Below are 24031 nucleotides of genomic sequence, written 5' to 3' on the forward strand. Positions count from 1 at the left end.
TGGATGGCGTGTACAGGTAGAGCTGCCCACGATGCTTCAACACGACACCACAGCTCATCAAGAGTAGCGACTGGCGTACTGCGACGAGCCAGTTGCTCGGTCAACCTTGACCAGACGTTTTCGATTGGTGAGAGATCTGGAGAATGTACTGGCCAGGGCCAGCAGTCGAACATTTTCCGTATCCAGAAATACGCGTACAGGACCTGCAACATGCGCTCGTGCATTATCTTGCTGAAATGTAGGGTTTCGCAGGATTGAATGAAGGGTAGAGCCACGTGTCGTAACACATCTGAAATATAATGTCCACTGTTCAATGTGGCGTCAATGCGAACAAGAGGTGACCGAGACGTGTAACCAATTGCACCCCATACCATCACGCCGGCGATACTCCAGTATGGCGATGACGAATACACGCTTCCAATGTGCGTTCACCGCGATGTCGCCAAACACTGATGCGACCATCATGACTGTCTAACCAGAACCTGGATTCATCCGAAAAAAAGACGTTTTGCAATTCGTGCACCAAGGTACGTCGTTGAGTACACCATCGCAGGCGCTCCTGTCTGTGACGCAGCGTCAAGGGTAAGCGCAGTCATGGTCTCCGAGCTGATAGTCCATGCTGCTGCAAACGTCGTCGAACTGTTCGTTCAGATGGTTGTCTTGCAAACGTCCCCATCTGTTGACTCAGGGATCGAGACGTGGCTGCACGATCCGTTACAGCCATGCGGATAAGATGCCTGTCATCTCGACTGTTAGTGATACGTGGCCGTTGGGATCCAGCAAGGCGTTCCGTATTACCCTACTGAACCCCCGATTCCATATTCTGCTAACAGTCATTGGATCTCGACCAACGCGAGCAGAAATGTCGCGATACGATAAACCGCAATTGCGATAGGCTACAATTCGACCTTTATCAAAGTCGGAAACGTGATGGTACGCATTTCGTCTCCTTACACGAGGCATCACAACAACGTTTCACCAGGCAACGCTGGTCAACTGCTGTTTGTGTATGAGAAATCGGTTGGAAACTTTCCTCATGTCAGCACGTTGTAGGTATCGCCACGGGCGCCAACTTTGTGTTAATGGTCTGAAAAGCTAATTATTTGCATATCACAGCATCTGCTTCCTGTCGGTTGAATTTCGCGTCTGTAGCACGTCATCTTCATGGTGTAGCAATTTTAATGGCCAGTAGTGTATTTCGCTCGCAAAACGTTAACTATTAGTCCTACAGAGAAGAAATGAATGGAGTATTGTTGTGGAAAATTTACTGCAGCTGAATTGTGTACTGGGATACGTTTTTCGCTGCGTGACATGGTTGTCGACTTATTCAGGAAAAACGCGTTTTAAGATAACTTTTGTACGTTTTGCTTGAATAATTCGAAAAGTACTGCGTATAACGAAAACGTACCCCAAAACGAAATTTAACCACATTAAATTTCGTACAAAAGTTCCTGTTCGTTTTCCTGTAGGACTAATAGTTTGCATGTAGTCAGTGAGAGAATATGAAAATCTTGCGCATGGTATTTGAAGGGAGTGTGGGCTGATAGAAAAACAGTGGTAGGGGCATTTTAATTACCCTGGACATTCACCGGGAGCGCATGCTGCTGTCTACAACCACGAGGCCAAACTACTGCAGAGATGCTCTAAAACTATATGGTAGGCCAGAGCTGACACTTTACAAAGCTACGGTAGCAAGCTGTACAACGTTGAGGATGCCTCACAAACGTACGTACGTGAACTACTGAAATATGGGATTCTAACATTCCTTTGCCCTATAGTTCATTTTGCTGTATTTTATCCCTTCACATTGAAAATACACTCAGAGCTATAACAAAAAAATTAAACGACAAGCCAAATGTTTTTTGAAATGATTTGTATAAAAGTAAGAAACAAAACACATCAGACAAACATTTGATGTGCCCTTCAGTTATGCTCGAAATCATCTACAGCAAATGAGGTGCTGACAGAGAAAGCACATTCTTTTGCCTGATATTTCAAGGATTCTCTGTTGAAAAATTTTTGGAACTTTATTACGTCTTTGGACAGAGATGATAGAACTATGTCAATACCAGACAACAGGAGACTCCAAGGTGTACATAATCCACCAAATACAATACCCTCTAGTTCCCTTTAAAAATCTCAGATAATAACACTGTACTCTTAAGTTCACAATCGTCACCTCATTTGTTGCTCCTGATTTCGAACACCATTCAAAAGTGTGTCAAATGTTTCTCTAATGTATTTTATTTCTTACTTTCAGGCAAATCACCTCGCGAAACATTTGACATTTTTTCATTTTTTTATTTTAAATTTTTTCATCGGCTGTTACATATGGCACCGATGTAACGTCTTATTCGCAAAATAGGCTTTGAAGAGATTAACTTTTATGACGGTTCATTTACTTAGCTACCAATAGCTCTTCCAAAATTATTTCAATATTTCCTCTAATAAGTAATTATGTTTTCCTTAATTACAGTGATTACTTTCAAGGAATAAAATACTTGTTTACAAAACTAGGCCTCACAGTGATCGTTTCCATACCCCATTTTTCCATTTCAACCTCTTCGTTCGGCTATGGAAATTAGGACTAAAATCCATTGTATAATTTCTAGGGTGTCTCTTTTCCGTTCGGCTCATGCGTGACCATTAACTTCGGAGCGTATCTTCAGGGAGTGTTATACGACTATTACTGTTCACCGTGTATGTAAATGACCTACTGGAGACCGTCCTAAGTTCCATGAAGCTACTGTGTACAGAGAAGTCGCAATACAATAGAATTTTAACTACCTGCAGAGGATCGACAATGGGTGCAGTGACTGATAATTAACCCACAACACAAATGTTACAAATTACTATAAATAATCGAAAAGACTTACTATTGTCTGATTTCAATGTTGCCGCACAGTCAGTGGAAGCACTTATATCAATTAAAAGCAGAGGGTGGGCAGACATATAGAAACAACGCAGGAATTGTGTGCTTGAACATAAATGCAGATTGGAAGGAAAATTGTTGTTTTATTGTCAGCAAAATCGATTTACGGTCACTTAGTGACCATCCTCAGTGCTAGAAGTCAAAAATTTTCACATAACAATCAGAGAGTATAAAACCGAAAATCACAACTACACCTGCGTATGAACATAACAGTTGGTAGGAACATACCTGTAATATACAATTAAAATTGGTAGGCACTGGTGTCAAGCTATAACCACAAGCTTAGAGTGATCACATAAACTGAGGCCGCTGTTTACATGCACCTGTACAGCAGACCTCTGTGTGACAGCTCTTGGAACGCCCTCTATGTGACATGTGTCACGTGAACACTTAATATTACTGGTTTTTCAAGATATTAACACAAAATACCTCTTGCGCATTTGTGACTCATGAAGTAATTCAAAATTAAAAATGTACGTAAGAAACATATCAGACGAAGGGGTAAGGAAACATCTAAAATACACTGGCGTATTGTTTTTTTTAAAAGACCAACTTACAAAACGTAAAACAGATCTATAATAAGTTGTCAGAGTGCAGGACTTGTCCTTCCCCCTTCGTCTGCTATGTTTTTAACGTACATTTTTAATTTTGAATTACTTCATGAGTCACAAATGCACAAGAAGTATTTTGTGTTAATATCTTGCAAAACCAGTAATATTAAATGTTCACGTGACGCATGTCACATAAAGGGCGTTCCAATCCCTGTCACACCGAGGTCTGCTGTACAGGTGCATGTAAACAGCGGCCTCAGTTTAGGTGATCGCTCTACGCTTGTGGTTATAGCTTGATACGAGTGCCTACCAATTGTAATTGTATATTTCAGGAATGTTCCTACCAACTTTTATGTTCATACGCAGGTGTAGTTGTGGCTTTCGGTTTATACTCTCTGATCGTTGTGTGAAAATTTTTAACTTCTAGCACTGAGGATGGTCACTAAGTGACCGAAAATCGATTTTGCTGACAATAAAACAATAAAATACGGCCAATGCTGATTTTCCTTCCAATTCTATCCACTATTTGGTCGTGGTGCACACAACACGCCATGTAGTCGCCAATTAATAAATGCATATGCTAGGAAAGCCTGCAGGTTCGGCTATTGTATTCCATCACGAACGGCAGCTGTTTAATCTCCTCAATACTTTCAACGGTCAGTTGTGGTCAGAGCAGTGTTTTGCGTAGTGTGAGTGTATTACGTCGCTGACAAGTGCAACTCGAATGAGTGCAAACTGCTGGTGCTCGTCTCATATGTGCTTCCACAATCCAGAGATACGAAATGTTTGGTGTTTCAAGAGGCGCCGTACCGAAGATCTGTACCGCTTACAGGGAAGCAGGAAAACATCATCTGATACGTCAAAAAGCGGACTAAAGTGTCTGTTGACGAATCGTAGCAGAGGATCACTGAAGAGTATTGTGACAAAAATGAGGGGACGATAGCGGCAAAGTCACTACTCAGCTGTCAGGACTTAATCAGTAGGAAGGGAAATGCATGGCAACCTGGAATTCCAAAACCACACACAGTGATGCAAATACCAGTAAAAGGCTTACGTGGTGCCGTGGCTTTAAGGCCTGGACTATGGAGCAGCGAAAGAACGTTATTTGGTCGGATGAGTCTGCAAGTAGGCTGTTTAGGTTTTTATGTTGGTACCGCCACGTAACGCTCTGTACGAAAATCACTGCCTGTGATGTGTGCAGTCTGTGGCTGGTTTGCATTGTTGGAATATTTGCTATTGTAGCGTTGGGCAGTTGGATGTGAACAGCGCGTAGCGTTGCGCAGTTGGAGGTGAGTTGCTAGCAGTTGTGGATGTGGGGAGAGAGATGGCAGAATTTTGAGAGCGGACGATCTGGACGTGTGTCCATCAGAAAAAGGAAATTTGTAAGACTGGATGTCATGAACTGATTATATATATATATAGGGTGTCCCAGCTATCTTGTCCACCCAAAATATCTCTGGAACAATAACAGCTACTGGAAAACGACTTTCACCGGTATAAATGTAGGGCTGGGGCCCATGAATGTACATATTTAGAAACATTCTAAAACGAAAGCATGTGTGTTTTTTAACACAAACTTATGTTTTTTTTGAAATGGACCTCCTATATTTTTTCTTCAGCAATCCATAGCATGACAAAGCACATACACAATGGCGTTGATTGCATCGCAATAATCCCATTACATCCCGAGATATTGAGACGCGAAGTTGACGCTTGAAACACCCGACATGCGCTGCTAGCGCACGTCCTGAGGCTCAGGCGTGAACCCCATGCAGCAGACCGTATTATTCGTTTCGGACCTCTTGATAAGTATGGAGGTGTGATTACACATGTCAATCACATCGCGATTACGGGCAGCATGGGGTTCACGCCTGAGCCTCAGGACGTGCGCTAGCAGCGCAAGTCGGGTGTTTCAAGCGTCAACTTCGCGTCTCAATATCTCGGGATGTAATGGGATATTGCGATGCAATTAACGCCATTGGGTATGTGCTTTGTCATGCTATGGATTGCTGAAGAAAAAATATAGGAGGTCCATTTAAAAAAACATAAGTTTGTGTTAAAAAGCACATTTGCTAACTATGCCTATCAGTAGTTACTGCCTTCAGTAGTTAGAATCTTTTATTTAGCTGGCAGTATTGGCGCTCGCTATATTGCAGTAGTTCGAGTAACGAAGGTTTTTGTGAGGTAAGTGATTCATGATAGGTACAGGTTATTGTTAGTCAGGGCCATTCTTTTGTAGGGATTATTGGAAGTCAGACTGCGTTGCGCTAAAAATATTGTGTGTCAGTTTAGTGTTGATCAGAATAAGTAAAGAGAGAAAAGTCTGAGTACGTTCAGTTTTGCTCAGCTGTTTGAAAATCAAGTAACGTAAAAGGTTTACCAGCACAGTCATTCATAATTTTTCTAAGGGGATGTTTCAAGTCTTGTTTAACACTGTTTACAATTTCCAAACGAATGTACGTCCCAAGAGTGAAACAAGGCTTTGGTTCGGTAACGATTTTGGCAGCCATACCATGGGTGTGAAGCCGTATCTGAAATTGGGCTTGATAATGGAATCAAAACAAAAGACAACTCAAGACACTCTTATTGGATTTGCGACCAAGAAAATGTGTTCTACAACAGAAAATGTTGCAAGGTGCTCGATATTCTGATACAGCCATTGAGAAAGATGGATGATATACAACACGTACAAGTATCAGGAAGTTACAGTAAGATTGGAAGACCAAGACGAAGTGTTCGGATTAAAAAGCGTGTGAGACAGGAATGTAGTCTTTTGCCCGTACCAATCGCTCTCCCTACTGAAGAAGCAATGTCTGAAATAATAGATTCAAGACTGGGTTTAAAATTCAGGATGAAAGGATATCAATAATAAGATTCGCTGATGAGTTTGCTTTCCGCAGTGAAAGTGAAGAAGAATTAGAGGATCTGTTGAATGGAATGAACAGTCTGATGAGTACAGAATATGGATTGAGAGTAAACCGGAAAAAGACGCATGTAACGAGGGAGTAGCAGAAATGAGAACAGTGAGAGACTTAACATTAATGTTTGTGGTCACGATGTTGAAGTTGAGGAATTCTGCTGCGTTAGAACCAAAATAACCCAGGCGGACGAAGCAAGGAGAATATAAAAAGCAGATTAACACAGGAAAAGCCATCGTACCCGGCCAAAGACGTTTTCTGGTACCGAATACAGAATCTAATTTGGGGAAGATATTCTGAGAATGTACATTTGGGGCACATTCTTGTATGGTAGTGACTGAGGGAAAACCGGAACAGAAGAGAATCAAAGCATTTGAGATGTGGTGCTACGGAAGAACTTTGAAAATCAGCGGACTGATAAGCTTTTGTCCACGAATCAGCATGGTTTTTGGAAGCATCGCTAGTGCGAAACTCAACCTGCCCTCTTCTCTGCGAACCATGGATGAAGGGCCACAGGCTGATTTCATATTTCTAGAATTACTTAAAGCATTTGACACGGTGCTCCTTTGCAGGCTGTTAACGAAGGTAAGATCATATTAAGTACGTTCACAGTGAGTGAGTCGAAGACTTCTCAAGTAATAGAACGAGGTATGTTGTCCTTTAGTGTCCAGCAGAGACAAGGGTTTCGTCAGCAGTGCCCAAGGGAAGTGTGACAGGATTGCTATTGTTCTCAATATACAAACACTATATGACCAAAAGTATCCGGACACCCCCAAGAAAATACGTTTTTCATACTAGGTCCATTGTGCTGCCAGGTACTCCATATTAGCGACCGCAGTAGTCATTAGACATCGTGAGAGAGCAGAATGGGCCGCTCCGCGTAACTCACGGAGTTCGAACGTGGTCAGGTGATCGGGTGTCACTTGTGTCATACGTCTGTAAGCGAGATTTCCACGTTCCTAAACATCCCTAGGTCCACTGTTTCCGATGTGATAGTGAAGTCGAAGCGTGAAAGGACACGTACAGCACAAAAGCGTACAGGCCGACCTCGTCTGTTGACTGACAGAGTAGAGACCGCCGACAGTTGAAGAGAGTCGTAATGTGTAATAGGCAGATATCTACCCAGACTATCACAAAGGAATTCCAAACTGCGTCAGGATCCACTGAAAGTTCTATGACAGTTAGGCGGGAGCTCAGAAAACTGGATTTCATGGTCGAGCTGCTGCTCATAAGCCACACATCACGCCAGTAAATGCCAAACAACGCCTCACTTGGTGTAAGGAGCGTAGACATTGGACGATTGAACAGCGGAAAAACATTGTGTGAAGTGAAAAATCACGGTATACAATGTAGCGATCCGATGGCATGTTGTGGGTATGGCGAATACCCGCTGATCGTCATCTGCCAGAGTGTTTAGTGACAACAGCAAAATTCGGAGGCGGTGGTGTTAATGTGTGGTCGTGTTTCTCATGGAGGGGGCTTGCACTGCTTGTTGTTTTGCGTGGCACTAAAAAAATTGGTGTTTTAAGCACATTCTTGCTTCCCACTGTTGGAGAGCAATTCGGGGATGGCGACTGCATCTTTCAACAGGATCGAGCACCTGTTCATAACGCACGGCCTGTGACGGAGTGGTTATACGACAATAACATCCCTGTAATGGACTAGGCTGCATAGAGTCTTGATCTGAACCCTATAGAACACTTTTGGAAAGTTTTGGAATGCCAACTTCATGCCAGGCCTCACCGACCAACATCGATCTCTCTCCTCAGTGCAGCACTCCGTGAAGAATGGGCTGCCAACCCAAGAAACCTTGAGCGTATGGTTGCGAGAGTGGAAGCTGTCATCAAGGCTAAAGTGTGGGCCAACTCCATACTGAATTTGAGCATTACCGATGGAAGGCGCCACGAACTTGTAAGTCATTTTCAGCCAGGTGTCCGGATACTTTTGATGACATAGTGTGAATGATTTGGTGGACAGGGTTGGGCAGCAATCTGCAGTTGTTTGCAGATGATGCTGTGGCGTACGGCAAGGTTTCGAAGTTGAGTTACTGTAGGAAGATAAAATTTCAAGTTATTGTGATGAATGACAGCTACCTCAAATGCGGAAAACTGTAAGTTAATGCGGATGGGTAGGAAGAACAAACCGATAATGTTCGGATAAAGTATTAATAGTGTTCTGCTTGACACAGTGTAGTCGTTTAAATATTTGGGCGTAACGTCGCAAAGCGATATGAAATGGGACGAACAGGTGAGAACTGTGGTAGGGAAGGAGGTTTCCTGGAAGAATTTTAGGAACATGGGGTTCCATATGTAAAGGAGACCGCATATAGGACGCTGATGCGACCTATTCTTGAGTAATGCTCGAGTGTTTGCGATCCGTACCAGGTCGGACCGAAGGAAGACAACAAAGAAATTGAGAGGCGGGCTGCTACGATTTTTACCGATAGATTCGAACAATACGTAAGCGTTACGGAGATGCTTACCGAAGTCAAATTTAAATTCCTGTGTAAGTAGGCTGTTTAGGTTTTTTTATTGGTAACGCCACCTCTGTATGAAAATCACTGACTGTGCTGTGTGCAGTCTGTGGCTGCTTTGCATTGTTGTAATACTCGCCATTGTAGTGTTAGGCAGCTGGCTGTGAACAGCGCGTAGCGTTGCGCAGTTGGAGGTGAGCCGCCAGCAGTGGTGGATGTGGGGAGAGAGATGGCGGAGATTTGTAATTTGTCATGAACTGCTATATTTATACATGATGATATCAAGGTAAATACATTGTTTGTTCTCTATTAATATCTTTCATTTGCTAACTATCCCTATCAGTAGTTAGTGCCTTCCATAGTTTGAATCTTTTATTTAGCTGGCAGTAGTGGCGCTCGCTGTATTGCAGTAGCTTGAGCAGCGAAGATTTTTGTGAGGTAAGTGATTTGTGGAAGGTATAGTTTAATGTTAGTCAGGGCCATTCTTTTGCAGGGATCTTTGATAGTCAGATTGCGTTGCGCTAAAAATATTTTATGTCAGTTTAAGCACAGTCATGTATAATTGTTCAAAGGGGACGTTTCATATAAAAGACATTGCTCATGAACAAGATAAAGATCCGATTTGGAGAGACATTAAAAGTAAATGGCATGAAAAGACACACACTCAGATTCGGCATTATTACCTGGTTAGAAACAACATACTCTTCAAACGCTGCACTGTTGATGACAAGCTATGGGTACTTTGCATTCCAGACGATTTTGTTAATAAGCTCATTTGGTACATTCATTTCAGCTACGCACATTTTGGCCCACGAAAATGTTATCATATTCTTCGAACGACTTGTTATTTTAACAATATGGAAAAGAGAATTCGAAGAGTCTTGTCTATTTGTAAACTTTGTCAAAAGGCGAAACCATCTACTATCTCCCATAGTGCTCCGCTGTTTCCTATCATTCCTTCTAAATTAAAAGAATTTGCTGCTGTTGATCTCTTGGGACCGCTTGTCAGAACATCTAATGGATTTTCGTACGTTCTAGTCGCTGTTGAACTTACTTCAAAATCTGTTTCTTTCACACCGTTACGTAAAGCCACTGGACGGTCTGTATCCAACACCTTTGTTAAAAATTTCTTACGTGAAGTTGGACACGTTAGTAAAGTCATTTCAGATAACGGACCGCAATTCAGATCTGCTGTTTGGTCACGCATGCTTCGCAACCATAAAATCAAACCTGTTTTTATTTCATTGTACTCACCACATTGTAACCCGTCTGAACGGATTATGAAAGAAATCAATAAGCTTTGCAGACTTTATTGTCACAGAAAGCATCAGCATTGGGACAGATATTTACACTTATTTCAAAATGTGCTGAATGAAATGCCTCATGATTCCACTGCTTTACCACCTACTCTTGTACTAAAGAATGAAGAACCACCGAACAGAATCAGAGAGCTTGTACCTTTCCCAAATACACGTAAACTTCGACACAAAGACATAATTGATTTGGCTCATAAAAATATAAAATCTGCAGCAGATAAAAGGAGAAAACTACACGGTAAAGCAAATGCAAAGAAATTGTATATTGGTCAGAAAGTTCTCATTAAAGCTCATTCATTGTCACATAAGAAGAAACACTTGAGTCACAAATTCTTTCTAGTTTACAATGGACCTTACAGAATCCGACGTATACCACATGATAATTGCGTTGAAGTTGAAACTCTGCGTACTAGGAAGAGTAAAGGTTTACACCACATTTCACATGTAAAACCGTTTATTGAAAGATAATATGCTTTTTAACTTTGTCTTTGCCATAAAACTTTTCACTTCACATTTCTGGTATGCTTTGTCAGATTTAGAATCTGTTAACATGTAACAATGTTTGAAGTGAAATATCCAGTCAAGAACCAAGAGAACTTATTTAAACAGAAATTACGAATGCATTGTTATAATGAACAGACGACACAGTGTTGTTAATTGTACATTCTTGCTTGTTAGTTGCACGATTACGTAACGACTATCAGGCTTACGTACTTAGGACACATACTGGTACTGCTAATGAGATTTTAATGCAACTTTTGGTTTACTTGAAAATACATTCTGGGTTTAAAGTACTTTCTGTGAGATACCAGAGGACACAGTGGTTAGTTTATGTGACAGCTACACGATGTTATCACGACGCTACTAATGAGTGACAATTCACAATGTTGCTTTTGCAGTGTATCTGTTTTATATCTGCACAGTTTTCTGAATTCTTCTAGGAAGAAAAACATGTTTTAGTAGTAACTTTTGTGGTATAGCAACAATGAGACAGCCTTTTTCGTGGCATAACAATACTTTACTGTACAGTACTTTCTTCATCACAACAATAAGCGTAATAACTACGATATCTATACGTAAAGCATTTCACTTTTGTGTATTATGAGGTAAGTACATTGACTTATGCAGAACTTAGCTTTCGGAGGACGATAACTACGACACTTCCACACAGATTATGTTGCAACAAGACGCACATTTAGCGCTACAGTACACGTATTTGAGTGATTAATTTTGTACTTAAAACATTTATTTTTAAAGATTTTTGAATTACAACGAAAGTTTTCTGTGATACATTTCATTCCATTGCTGTAATCTGTAACACCTGAGGGTATAATTACATTAATCCTCAGGTGGGTATACGCTTACTTTGTGTACCATGTGTTTGGCAAACACAAGGAGCCCTAGCTAATATGGTATTTGCTTATACAACTTTACACATCGGTACCATATTTCTCTAACACACAAATTACACAGCTATCTGATCATTTAACTGAGAGAGACAAACATTTATTTTACTATATCAGTGACAGATGTTTACGTAATTACACAGTTGGCTAACTTCACACTTATGAAACTGTATTTTGTCTGTACTTTGTGAAATGCTCATATTTTTTCGGAACCATTGTGATACTATGAGAGCTTTGAATGATGTATTTGGTATGGATTCATGATTTTTAAAGTACGTTTGAGGCAGATGACACTTTTGACATGAGCAGAGAATTTTTTTTATTATTGGAGGAAGCTACGACGATTTTGAGATTTGACTGAGGTGTTATGATGTTATTTTTACGACGACGATGTGTATTATGCTGCTGAGGTATGTTTACGATTAATAGGCTGAGGCTATATGAGTTATTTGATTATGCTTCATATTTATAATGACGAAATATTGACGAGTGTCGATGGATACGTATATGTGTAATAAGGTAAGGAGTAATGAATAGTGGGTAGGGACTCTTGACTTGTGAAAAAGGATGTTGGAAATCAAGAATCATACTTTAAGAGTTATGAAATGTGTGTAAATGCGTGAATGTATCACAATGCCGGCGAAAATTTTTTGGACAACGTTATTCATAGGATTTTCTTTCTACAGATTTGCAACGCTAATTCTTGACCTGTGAAATATTTTTATGTGAGACTGTCACTGTAGCGGAAACTGGTGTCGTAAATATTTCCGTAAGAAAGTTAAGTGACCACCTGCACGTAATGCGTTGTGGGCACGCAGCTGTGTCAAACACCTGGAGAACAAGCCATTAGGGTGTGCCTTTCCGGAAGCACAGGTAGAAAAAAAAAAAAAAAAGAAAAAAGGCAGGCCTTTATCCTTGCCATTGGCATTCCTTTAGAGAAAATATTGCAAATGCGACACCCTCATTACTTCCATTAACCTTGCTATTGACATTCCTTTGTAGAAAGCATCGCAAATATTACACACTCATTACCTGAAAACATATGATTACTCGTACTTTGTGCTAATTACTGCAATGCTTATGAATTGATGGGAAATATTCGTACTTCTGCACACCTGATTATGACAAGTGTCTTTCTATGAGAGTTGAGAGCTACTGACTTACGAAATGCCACATGACTATTGAATGATATTTTTATGCTTTGCTTTTCGTAGTTGCTTATTTCACTTGATATCTGGTTTCCAGCTGTGTTGCAGCATTGCTTTTATAAAATAAAATGCATTTGCTAATGTGAACACTTTCTGTCAACAGATCTATTAAATAATTATTTTATGATCCACATTCTTTAAAAAAGGAGCACTTGGAAAGGAAAGAACAATAAGAAGCAACTAGTAACAGTAACACATAATTTTCTTTTCAAGTACATGGTAATATTTCTTTTTACAATCAGTTGTTGTGGTGCACCACTTTAATTACGTAGACATTAAGATGTGAATATACATTTCCCTTATCTGCATTGTTGTCTTTAGTGTAATGTTTTTTTTCTGCTTGAGCTATGTCATGTTTAGATATAAGTTATTTCTGCTGCTATTTGCCAGGCATAGTGCTACTAAATTTCACTTTGTATTACTCTGTTAAGCTAGTTTTACTATTGATTTATTTTTATTGTTGCTGCACATTGGCTCATATTAGTTGTAATTTTGCATTTTATCTGTTAATTTAGATTTGCTGCTGCTTGCTTTGCAAATTGGCATTTTTTTGTCATTGCTATTTGTGATAATTTGTTATGTGATGCTGCATTGCCTCGTCCCTTAGTTTAGCATCTGAGCTCAGTAGGTTTAAGTTAGCTTAAGAGGGGGTAGCCTCTAAGAGAATGAGTTTCGATGAATTGGAAGAAATGCATTGAGAAGTTATACAAAAAAAAAAAAAGTACAGAAAACAGGTTTAGGTAGGATTTTCTTGGAAATAAATGTTGAGGTGAGAAATGTGTGAACATATAAATACAGAAAGCATGCTTAGATAGAATTTTTTTGGTGGAAACAAAGGATGAAATAAGAGGAAAGATATATGAAGTTTTGGGTTGGACTGCAGTACCAAATGTTACACTGAAAACGAACCCTATCCTTTCCTATTGGTGTTATCCCACTATGTGTTTGTGTATCCTTGTGTAGTTGTTTTCTTCCTGTCTCTGTGTAGTTTCATAGAATTTTTTTTCTCTTTTAATATTATGCTACATTCACTATGATGAGGAATACTGTTTTCCTCAAATATAATTGGCATTAATAATATGTTATTTACTTTGTAAAGATGTTAGACATTATTCATTCTCTTTAAATGCTCATGTGTGAAGTTGATGTTTCGCAAGTTATTCTGATCTTCTATGTATGTACTCATGTCATAATTCCTCTAACACTGACGTATATGTCTATTTCTATTCTTTTGTAAAGCCTGTACTACAAATGTTATCTATGGTGTTATGTTTTTAATGATGTATTTTGTACCTTTGTTATTGTATTCTTATGTTATAAAATTGTATAGAGACCAGTTCTTCAAATTAAGTTACATTTCACTGCACACATTTCTGTTGGTCATAGTATATGGACAATATGTGAGAAGTAGGGACTGTTAGTGTTTGCACGTGTGTTACTAATTCAGCAAGGGACTGGATAACAGCATTGCTGGTTCTAAGGACAATTCCAAAAACTTTGTGAGTGCACAAGTGGTGGTTTATGGACTTGCTATGTTCTCCGCAAGACTCTTCAATGGTGATTGTGCACCTGCACAGTCACAACAGATGGCTGCTGCCTATTTCTACAAGGACTACAGTGGGTCTGCACCTTTGATGGCCCACCAATACCATTATTTCTACCAGGACTACAGTGGGTCTACACCTTTGCTGACTCACCAGTACCATTATTTCTGCAAGGACTGCAGTGGGTCTGCGACTCTGATGGCCCACCAATACCGTAATCTCTACCAGGACTACAGTGGGTCTGCTCTGTGATGACCTACCTACCAATACTCTTCAAAATTTCGACTGACTCTGCTGTGGGTTTGCTCTGTTGTGGCCCATTACCTGTCTGCATGTCGAGAGTCAGCACTGTCTTTCCATTGGAAGGACAACACTACTTCTTCAAGACTGCATGGAAATCCACTACTTCCGTGTGCATTTTCTTTTACTGCTCAGACTTTGAGAAAAACACTGCTACTCTCCTGTTATGTACGATTAGGACTGTCTTTATGGACTGTGAGACAATTTTAGCTTTTGACCAACATTGTATCAATAAGTGTGTGCATTTGATTTCTTTGTTATTGTAATTATGAAAATTTTTTTTCAAATCTGTATTGGCCACTGCCCAATCCAATTTGTAAAAATTTTTGTGGGGAGCATGGGGGCTATGTAAGTAGGCTGTTTAGGTTTTTTTTATTGGTAACGCCACCTCTGTATGAAAATCACTGACTGTGCTGTGTGCAGTCTGTGGCTGCTTTGCATTGTTGTAATACTCGCCATTGTAGTGTTAGGCAGCTGGCTGTGAACAGCGCGTAGCGTTGCGCAGTTGGAGGTGAGCCGCCAGCAGTGGTGGATGTGGGGAGAGAGATGGCGGAGATTTGTAATTTGTCATGAACTGCTATATTTATACATGATGATATCAAGGTAAATACATTGTTTGTTCTCTATTAATATCTTTCATTTGCTAACTATCCCTATCAGTAGTTAGTGCCTTCCATAGTTTGAATCTTTTATTTAGCTGGCAGTAGTGGCGCTCGCTGTATTGCAGTAGCTTGAGCAGCGAAAATTTTTGTGAGGTAAGTGATTTGTGAAAGGTATAGTTTAATGTTAGTCAGGGCCATTCTTTTGTAGGGAATTTTAAAAGTCAGATTGCGTTGCGCTAACAAAATATTGTGTGTCAGTTTAAGCACAGTCATGTATAATTGTTCAAAGGGGACGTTTCACCTGGAGGAAATGTGACGATCTTTTCGAAGATCACTATTGGGTAAATTTAGAGAACTGGCTTTTGAAGCTGACTGCCGAACGATTTTAGTGCCGCCAGTATTCATTGTCCGTAAGGACCGCGAAGATAAGATACGAGAAATTAGGGCTCATGCGAAGTCATATAAACAGTCGATTTCCCTTCGCTCTGTTTGCGAGTAGAACAGTGGAGGAAATGACTAGTAGTGGTATGTTATACTCTCCGCCACACACCGTACTGTGGCTTGCGGAGTATCGATGTAGATGTAGATAATGAATGAAAAAGTACTTCTCAGAATCGGTGAAGAAAGGGACATACGGATAACACTGACGAGAAGATGGGGCGCGATGACAAGACATCTATTTAGACGTCAGGGAATAACTTCCACAGTACTAGAGGGAGCTGTAGGGGGTAAAAACTGTAAAAAGAGAGATACTGGAATACGTCCAACAAATAATCGTAATTGAGGAAGTAGGGTGCAAGTGCTATTCTGAGATGAAAAGATGTGTACAGTGTTATTCTTCGACACTGTCAATAGGGCGATATGCGATCTGTTGATTTAAAACACGTGTGGATAAAAATCGTACGTCAAGGTCACAAATTTTCTTTATTGATTACCAGTTTCGGTACACTGACGAGCGATCCTCACATCTAAAATGAAAAATTGTAGATGTCTGTGTAAGCTGACAACGTTAATCCGACAAGCATTTCCTTGTTTTCCTTGTCGCGTTACAAATATTAGAAGTGCCATCTTGTTTAAAATCCAGTCACGGGCGATGGAACTATCATTGCTTTTTGAAAATTTGTGGGACGGTCTTATGGGACCAAACTGCAGACGTCATCGATCCCTAAGCCCACACACTCCTTAATCTAACTTAAATTGACTTATGCTATGGACAATACACACACCTATGCTCGAGGGAGGACTCGAACCTCCAACGGGGGGAGCCACACGGACCGTGACACGGCGCCCGCGAACGCGCGGCTGTTCCGCGGGGCCTATCATTGCTGTGTATCGTCTGTACAGCCGTGTGGCAATATGGTCATTATAACAATGTTTGGTTACTGATTAACTTTGTCAGTTTTCGTAACCAACTACGATTTTTCATTTTAGAGATGAAAATGGCTCGTTTGCGACCGAAACTGGTAATCAATAAAGAAAAATTGGATTTTATGTACGATGTTAGGCATATCGGATATATAGTCTGTTGTTGGCTGTCAAAATAGGTTACGCGCGTTTTCGTAGTATCGGCGATTATCTATTTCGTATAAAACTGGATCAGAGATTTGTCTTAAATTCTGAAATAAGATCGAAATAAATTGCAATAAAGTTTTGAAAATGTTAAGTATTTCTTTTGGTGATTCTGCTGTGAGTAAAATAAAGAGTTTACGATTGGTATAAGCGTTTGGCAAAAGGCCATGAATACGATGAAGATTACGAGTGGCATAGACTCCAAAGCACATCAGCGAACTATGAAATCGAGGAAGAAGTAAAAGAAATGATTATGAATGATCGCCGAACCACAATCATAGAAGTCATCCATGACGTTGGCATATGAGTTGGCTCATGCCACGAAGTTACGGGAAGGTCGACAAGAGCGGTAAAATGTCAGGATAAACTTTACCGTGTTCTTCGGATATTAAAGGCATACTGCAACATGGATTCTTGCCGAAAGTTCGATCAATGTGGGGAACTACTCTTCATCAACGTCGTTAACGTGAAATAATTTGAAAAAATCCCTGATTTGTGCCGAAAGAATTCGTGCCTTTTGCACCACGATAAATCGTCAGTTTAAGTTTCGTTGCTTGTTCGTGAATTTTTGGCCAAAATAAAGTTGTAACGGTTCCCAGCCTCTGTATTCAATTAAAATGTTCCAATGTGACTCTTTTCTACTCCAAAAAAAAAGGAGAAACGTTAAATGGATGCCGTTTTACGAGCATCGACGAGATCAGAAACTCAGAGACTAAAAGCTATCGGAAATATCAACTTCCAGAAGGGCTTCTGGGTGTTCAAAAAATGACGTGAATTTCTTAATAATTTTGATTATTTGTTTACATCAATGCTTTACCGTCAGAACCATCTTCGTTAGATATCACGCACTTATGCCAGCGCTTTGCTCAATTAAATTTACCTGACTAGCTTAAGACAAACGCTGAAGTGGTTGCAATTAAGCTTATTAACGATTCGCGAGTCTTACTGAAGATGCATTTCACGATTACCGAATTTCCACATTAGTATCAATTATCGAACTAACATTAAGGGCTAAATTACGACCACTTCAATAAGGATTATTTCCAATAGAACCGCAATCCCTAACGCAAATCCTCTTAAATATGAAAATCACGTTAATACTCTATTTCACGCCGACGCTTGCGTGTGCCATCCTTTCTCTTTTAAGGAGTGCTTTTACGGCCTATTAAAATGAGACTCCCTGTGCTTCCGCCCCAAACTGCAATTCTTCCTACAAATCCCCCGACCGTAATTTGAATAAAACACGCGAGAACGTTTCTACGGCTGTGCCCTCTCCCGGGCTGCGTGCGAGGCATCTAGCAGGATTTCTCAGAACCAACTCCTGCTAGCGCTGCCGCTTCAGCCCTCTGCCGGCGAATCGTCAAACTACGTCGGCTGCGCGGGAACGTCCATGACCATGTATTCGGTCCACCTGCCGATTCTGCAACGTATGCCTGTTGTTTTACAAGTTTATTGTATCTCAGCGTTAGCCTACTTACATCGTGAAGCTGTGTACTGTGTCGGGTATTTTCTTTTCCCTCTATTCTGACAAAAAATAACTGATGTCAAGCAGATTTGTTTTCATTTTCAATTTTCGATATTGGTGGCAAACTGAGGACACCGCGTTCAGTTTACAAATTTTTGAAACTCTTATAAACTAGTAAAGTAGCTTTTTGCGAATTAGGAACTTACGACGGCAGAATTTTAGTCGATCTGAGTTTACTCTTCTGTTCGACTACCTGTAGGAACAAACACATTATTGCTGCAAGCAACAACGAGGCGTCGATTTTTTTTTTAATTTCAGTGATGCCGTCAACCATAAATGTGTTGAAAAACTGGGAGTAATCATCACGAAATGACTAGTAGCTCAGTGCAAATTTTTTAAATGACAGTTGCAACAACTGATTAATTTCAAAATTTAAAAAGGCTTTCCTATCACGCTGAAGAGTTATATATTTTGACATCGCAGTTATGCTTTCACCTTTAAGATTCTTGAAGCTCCAGATTTTCTTATATCAGAGAGGAAGAAGATTATCAGAGGCTAAAAGTCTGTTGCAACTTCATTAACAGGTTGCGTTAAAGATAGTCGAGCTTTTTATGATTAGAGCAGAGTCATGATTAGGTTATTGTTGTAAGCCTAGTGAATACATGTTCCAAAAATTTGGTGGTGGTGGTGGTTAGTGGTTAACGTCCCGTCGACAACGAGGTCATTAGAGACGGAGCGCAAGCTCGGGTTAGGGAAGGATGGGGAAGGAAATCGGCCGTGCCCTTTCAAAGGAACCATCCCGGCATTTGCCTGAAACGATTTAGGGAAATCACGGAAAACCTAAATCAGGATGGCCGGAGACGGGATTGAACCGTGCCCGCATCTCGTGGTCGTGCGGTAGCGTTCTCGCTTCCCACGCCCGGGTTCCCGGGTTCGATTCCCGGCGGGGTCAGGGATTTTCTCTGCCTCGTGATGGCTGGGTGTTGTGTGCTGTCCTTAGGTTAGTTAGGTTTAAGTAGTTCTAAGTTCTAGGGGACTTATGACCACAGCAGTTGAGTCCCATAGTGCTCAGAGCCATTTGATTGAACCGTCGTCCTCCCGAATGCGAGTCCAGTGTGCTAACCACTGCGCCACCTCGCTCGGTCTCCAAATATTTGTTCAGCATTTAATGCTCACTCAGCTAACATAATAAAAGATGTATTCCTCTGGCATATCAGCAAGGCGCAGACTTAGTACTACTTTGCTTCACATTTTGGTATATGCAGAATGAGGCGACGGATGAAAATCTGTACCAAGGCCAGGATTCGAACCCATCCTTGGTACAAATTTTTATTCTTTGCTTTAGTCTGCGTACGTACTTGTACTGAGATATCTCACCCATATGTTAACGTTAACTGCTTCACGAAAAGGAGTCTGTGCAGTCTGCGTTGCAAATATAGAGTTGTGGCTAAGCAATCACCTAAATGTGATAAAGTCCTTCAAAATAAAACAAGTTTTTATGATACGCTTATGCCAGCAAAGTGCTGAAATAAGAGTGTAATATCTAAGGAGCACCGTTTTGACAGGGGAAACAGTGATGTAAACGAATAATCAAAAGTATAAAAGAAATTCCCATTACTTTTTTTAAAACTCTGAAACACTTACCCCTCTTGATATCTGAGACCTGAAAAGGACTCAATAACCATATAGTTTCATTTAATTCTGATGATTATGAAAATGAATCTAATGTATATAACGCACAAAATTTAGAGACCACAATGCCCTGAGCTAATGATACGTATCTCTGAAAGCTTTTGGCTGCTTGTGTTATGAAGACAGGTAGTTTTCGCACTGAAGGAAATGACTCATTGTAATTTTAAGGCAGCTGGAATCGTACATAATTCAACGATTAAAATTGTATCAAATGTTTTAAACCGGCATATGATGCCGAGTCTCCTACATAGAATGATCCGCTGTACATTCCTTCCCATTGAATATATTTAGATGAAAGACTTGGTTCAGGGTAGTGACTTTTATTTTGTTCGTGCTTTAGCCTATAAATTATAAATAGTTTTCCGCAATACGTCAAATAAAGATTTATGCTGAGTCGAGAGGAAAAATTTACCTGGGAAAGAAGAATGGACATTAGAATATTCATCTTTCTTACACGGTCATTTAATTTTTGTCTGATTAAATCACGATTCGTCATAGGGAGATAACACTACTTCTTGTTTAATTTGGCCTTTGTTTTCACGACCGTAAAGCCATTCATTATTAAGAATAGTCGGCTCTGAGTATTACCTGCGTACAATGTCTTACACACGTTAAGAGCAATACTACCGTAATTCCATGATTTAACTTACAAAAAAATTGTTTGATTCTATAAATTTGTAGTAAAATACATCAGGGGCACTAAGTGAAATAATTCTCTATTACGCGATTTTACGGCGATAATGGTTGTATGTTGCCTTTAGATCGCTTTTACGAAAGAATACGAACTAGACGTATTTCCCGCGATGTAACAGGAAACGAATTTTCACATTTACAAAGCCTGATTTTTGGCTTTTAACTGTGGTCGCAATGAGTCATACGATTTGCTATGCGCTCGTCGAAATTTATTGCACGAGTTTCTTTTTTTTAATTTTTTATGGAGACGGTAAAATAGGTTAAATAGTGTAAGAAATGGAATAGAAAAGGCATTTTAAGGTATTTTCTTTTTTTGGCAGCATACAAAAATTTGTTAAGCTGTATTGGAGCGACAGCAATCTTCTTAAGCAGTGAAACAAAAGCAGTCAGTCTAGATCGAAGTAACATTTATTATGGCAGTCTGGCCGTCAGGGCGTGCGGAAGTAAACGGTTTTGTGCAGCGGAAAGCCGGCCCTTGCGGACGAGCGGTTCTAGGCGCTTCAGTCCGGAACCGCGCTGCTGCTACTGTCGCAGGTTCGAATCCTGCCTCGGGCATGGATATGTGTGATGTCCTTAAGTTAGTTAGGTTTATGTAATTCTAAGTGTAATGGAATTATGACCTCAGATGTTAAGTCCCATAATGCTCAGAGGCATTTTTTTACAGCGGCACGCTTGTTTACTGTAGGGCGCCTATTGTGCTGAAGCGAAGTTCGGACTGAACTGAAAGTAACATGTCGTCCTAGAGGAGAGAAAGATCGGTATTTTGTTTTGGCAGAAAGTAAAGTTTCTTGACGAAAAAGTGATAGGTATTCAAATTAACAACACGGGGAATTGTGTAAATGCAAAACGTACAAATAACAGTTTCTGAACGAATAATCAGGCATACTTATGGCGTGAAATTTAAACCTAATGATGGATCTGTCAGCACAGTCTCAAAAACTTATGCACGTATTCGTTTGTGCTATGCGAGCGTCAGTTTGCTGTTCGAAGTGCCACTCTACAATGTCATAGTAGGGTTGGTTCAAATGGCTCTGAGCACTATGGGACTCAACTGCTGAGGTCATTAGTCCCCTAGAACTGAGAACTAGTTAAACCTAACTAACCTAAGGACATCACAAACATCCATGCCCCAGGCAAGATTCGAACCTGCGACCGTAGCGGTCTTGCGGGTCCAGACTGCAGCGCCTTTAACCGCACGGCCACTTCGGCCGGCTGTCATAGTAGGGCTTAGCCTAGGCAGGGTAGTTTATGGCATTAAGGAATATGTGTGATGTTTGGCATGTCAAGTTAAATGGCAATCGAATAGCTAAAGTAAAATTAAAAAAGCACATTCCCTCTTATGCGACTGTCTGCGGTCGTCCGGAGTTATCTATCGAAAAATCAACACCGCGCATACTTCATGTGCAATACCACTGAACACCTGAGGAACAATGGCGCCCGTAGACGCCTACTGAAACAGGTCAACCGACAGTCGTGACATATGCTACTGTTCTTGCAGGGTGGACTGACCCCACTATTGGTACGTTAAGGCCTGAAAGTGAGCGAAATGTGAATGGGGACGTCACATAAACTATTGTCGAAGAGGAAGGGAGCGACCTATAATGTTGACTATAAATCGGTCAATGAAGTTGCTATTAGCGTTTCTGTCTGCAGCTCGTGGTCTTGCGGTAGCGTTCTCGCTTCCCGCGTACAGGGTTCGATTCCCGGCGGGGTCAGGGATTTTTCCCGCCTCGAGATGACTGGGTGTTGTGTCATCTTCACCATCATCATTCATCCACATTACGGTCAGAGGAAGGCAACGGCAAACTATCTCCACTAGGACCTTGCTTACAAGGGAACCTCCCCATCGCACCCTCCTCAGATTTAGTTATGAGTTGGCACAGTGGATAGGACTTGAAAAACTGAACACAGATCAATCGAGAAAACAGGAAGAAGTTGTGTGGAATTACGAAAAAAATAAGCAAAATATACAAACTGAGTAGTCCATGCGAAGATAGGAAACATCAAGGACAATGGGTGTCACGGAGCGCCGTGGTCCCGTGGTTAGCGAGAGCGGCTACCAAACGAGAGGTCCCAGGTTCAAGTCTTCCCTCGAGTGAAAAGTTTAAATTTTCTGTTTATGTGACAAACTCTTATGTTTTCATCACTTTTTTGGGAGTAATTATCACATCCACAAGAAAACCTAAATCGGGCAAGGAAGAAGAATCTTTTTACCCATTCGCTAAGTGTACAAGGTAGGTGGGTCGACAACATATTCCTGTCATGTGACGCACATGCCGTCACCAGTGTCGTATAGAATATATCAGATGTTTTCCTGTGGAGGAATCGGTTGAACTATGACCTTGCGATGAAATGTTTTTGGTTCCCATTGGAGAGGCACGTCCTTTCGTCTACTAATCGCACGGTTTTGCGGTGCGGTCGCAAAACACAGACACTAAACTTCTTACAGTGAACAGAGACGTCAATGAACGAACGGACAGATCATAGCTTTGCGAAAATAAAGAAAGTAAAATTTTCATTCAAGGCGAGACTTGAACCAAGGACCTTTCTTTCCGCTGCTACTCACGCTAACCACGGGACCACGGCGCTCCTTATGCTAGAACTTCCTTAATGTTGTATATGTTGCCCATGGACTACTCAGTTTGTATATTTTATTAATTTTTTTCATAGTTCCACACAACTTCTTCCTGTTTTCTCGATTGATCTGTGTTCAGCTTTTCAAGGCCTATCCACTGCGCCAACTTATAACTAAATCTGAAGGGGGTGCGATGGGGAGGTTCCCTTGTTAGTATGGCGATGCGGGTCTCCCCAACGCTCCTCGGAGTATGGGACCTATTCATCGTTATTAGCGTTACTGATGCCGTGAACTATGCGCAAAGTCAGAATGCGCCTACTAGGGCTGTTAATAAAACATCGTATATAAGTATATTGATATTTTCTCCAAAAATATCGATGTATATCGGCAATATTTTTAAAGCAATCTGTCGATATACAAATGGCTATATCGAGTGCCGATATCTTTATTTCATATTACATTTCTTTCGCAATTTTCCGTAATTATTTGCAATTATTCTTTTTGCTGTCGTAGTAGAACATAATTTTACTTCCACTGTGTGAAGGAGTCTTACTACTTTTTGAGCGTTCATCAACTCCGATCTTTCTCTTCGACCTTGTGAAGCAGTTATAGGTGGCACAAAGAAGAAGTCCGACTGCACGGAGGGGTGGCGGTGTGAATGGAATAACAAGACTCCCGACGTGAAGAAACAGCACATCAGTTACGTTAAACATTTTTTTTAACGCATGTAATGTGCTATTTCTTCACATCGGCATTCTTCATAAACAGTTGCTGAAACTGACGAACA

Source organism: Schistocerca americana, chromosome 2 (assembly GCF_021461395.2).
Source record: "Schistocerca americana isolate TAMUIC-IGC-003095 chromosome 2, iqSchAmer2.1, whole genome shotgun sequence".
NCBI lineage: Eukaryota > Metazoa > Arthropoda > Insecta > Orthoptera > Acrididae > Schistocerca > Schistocerca americana.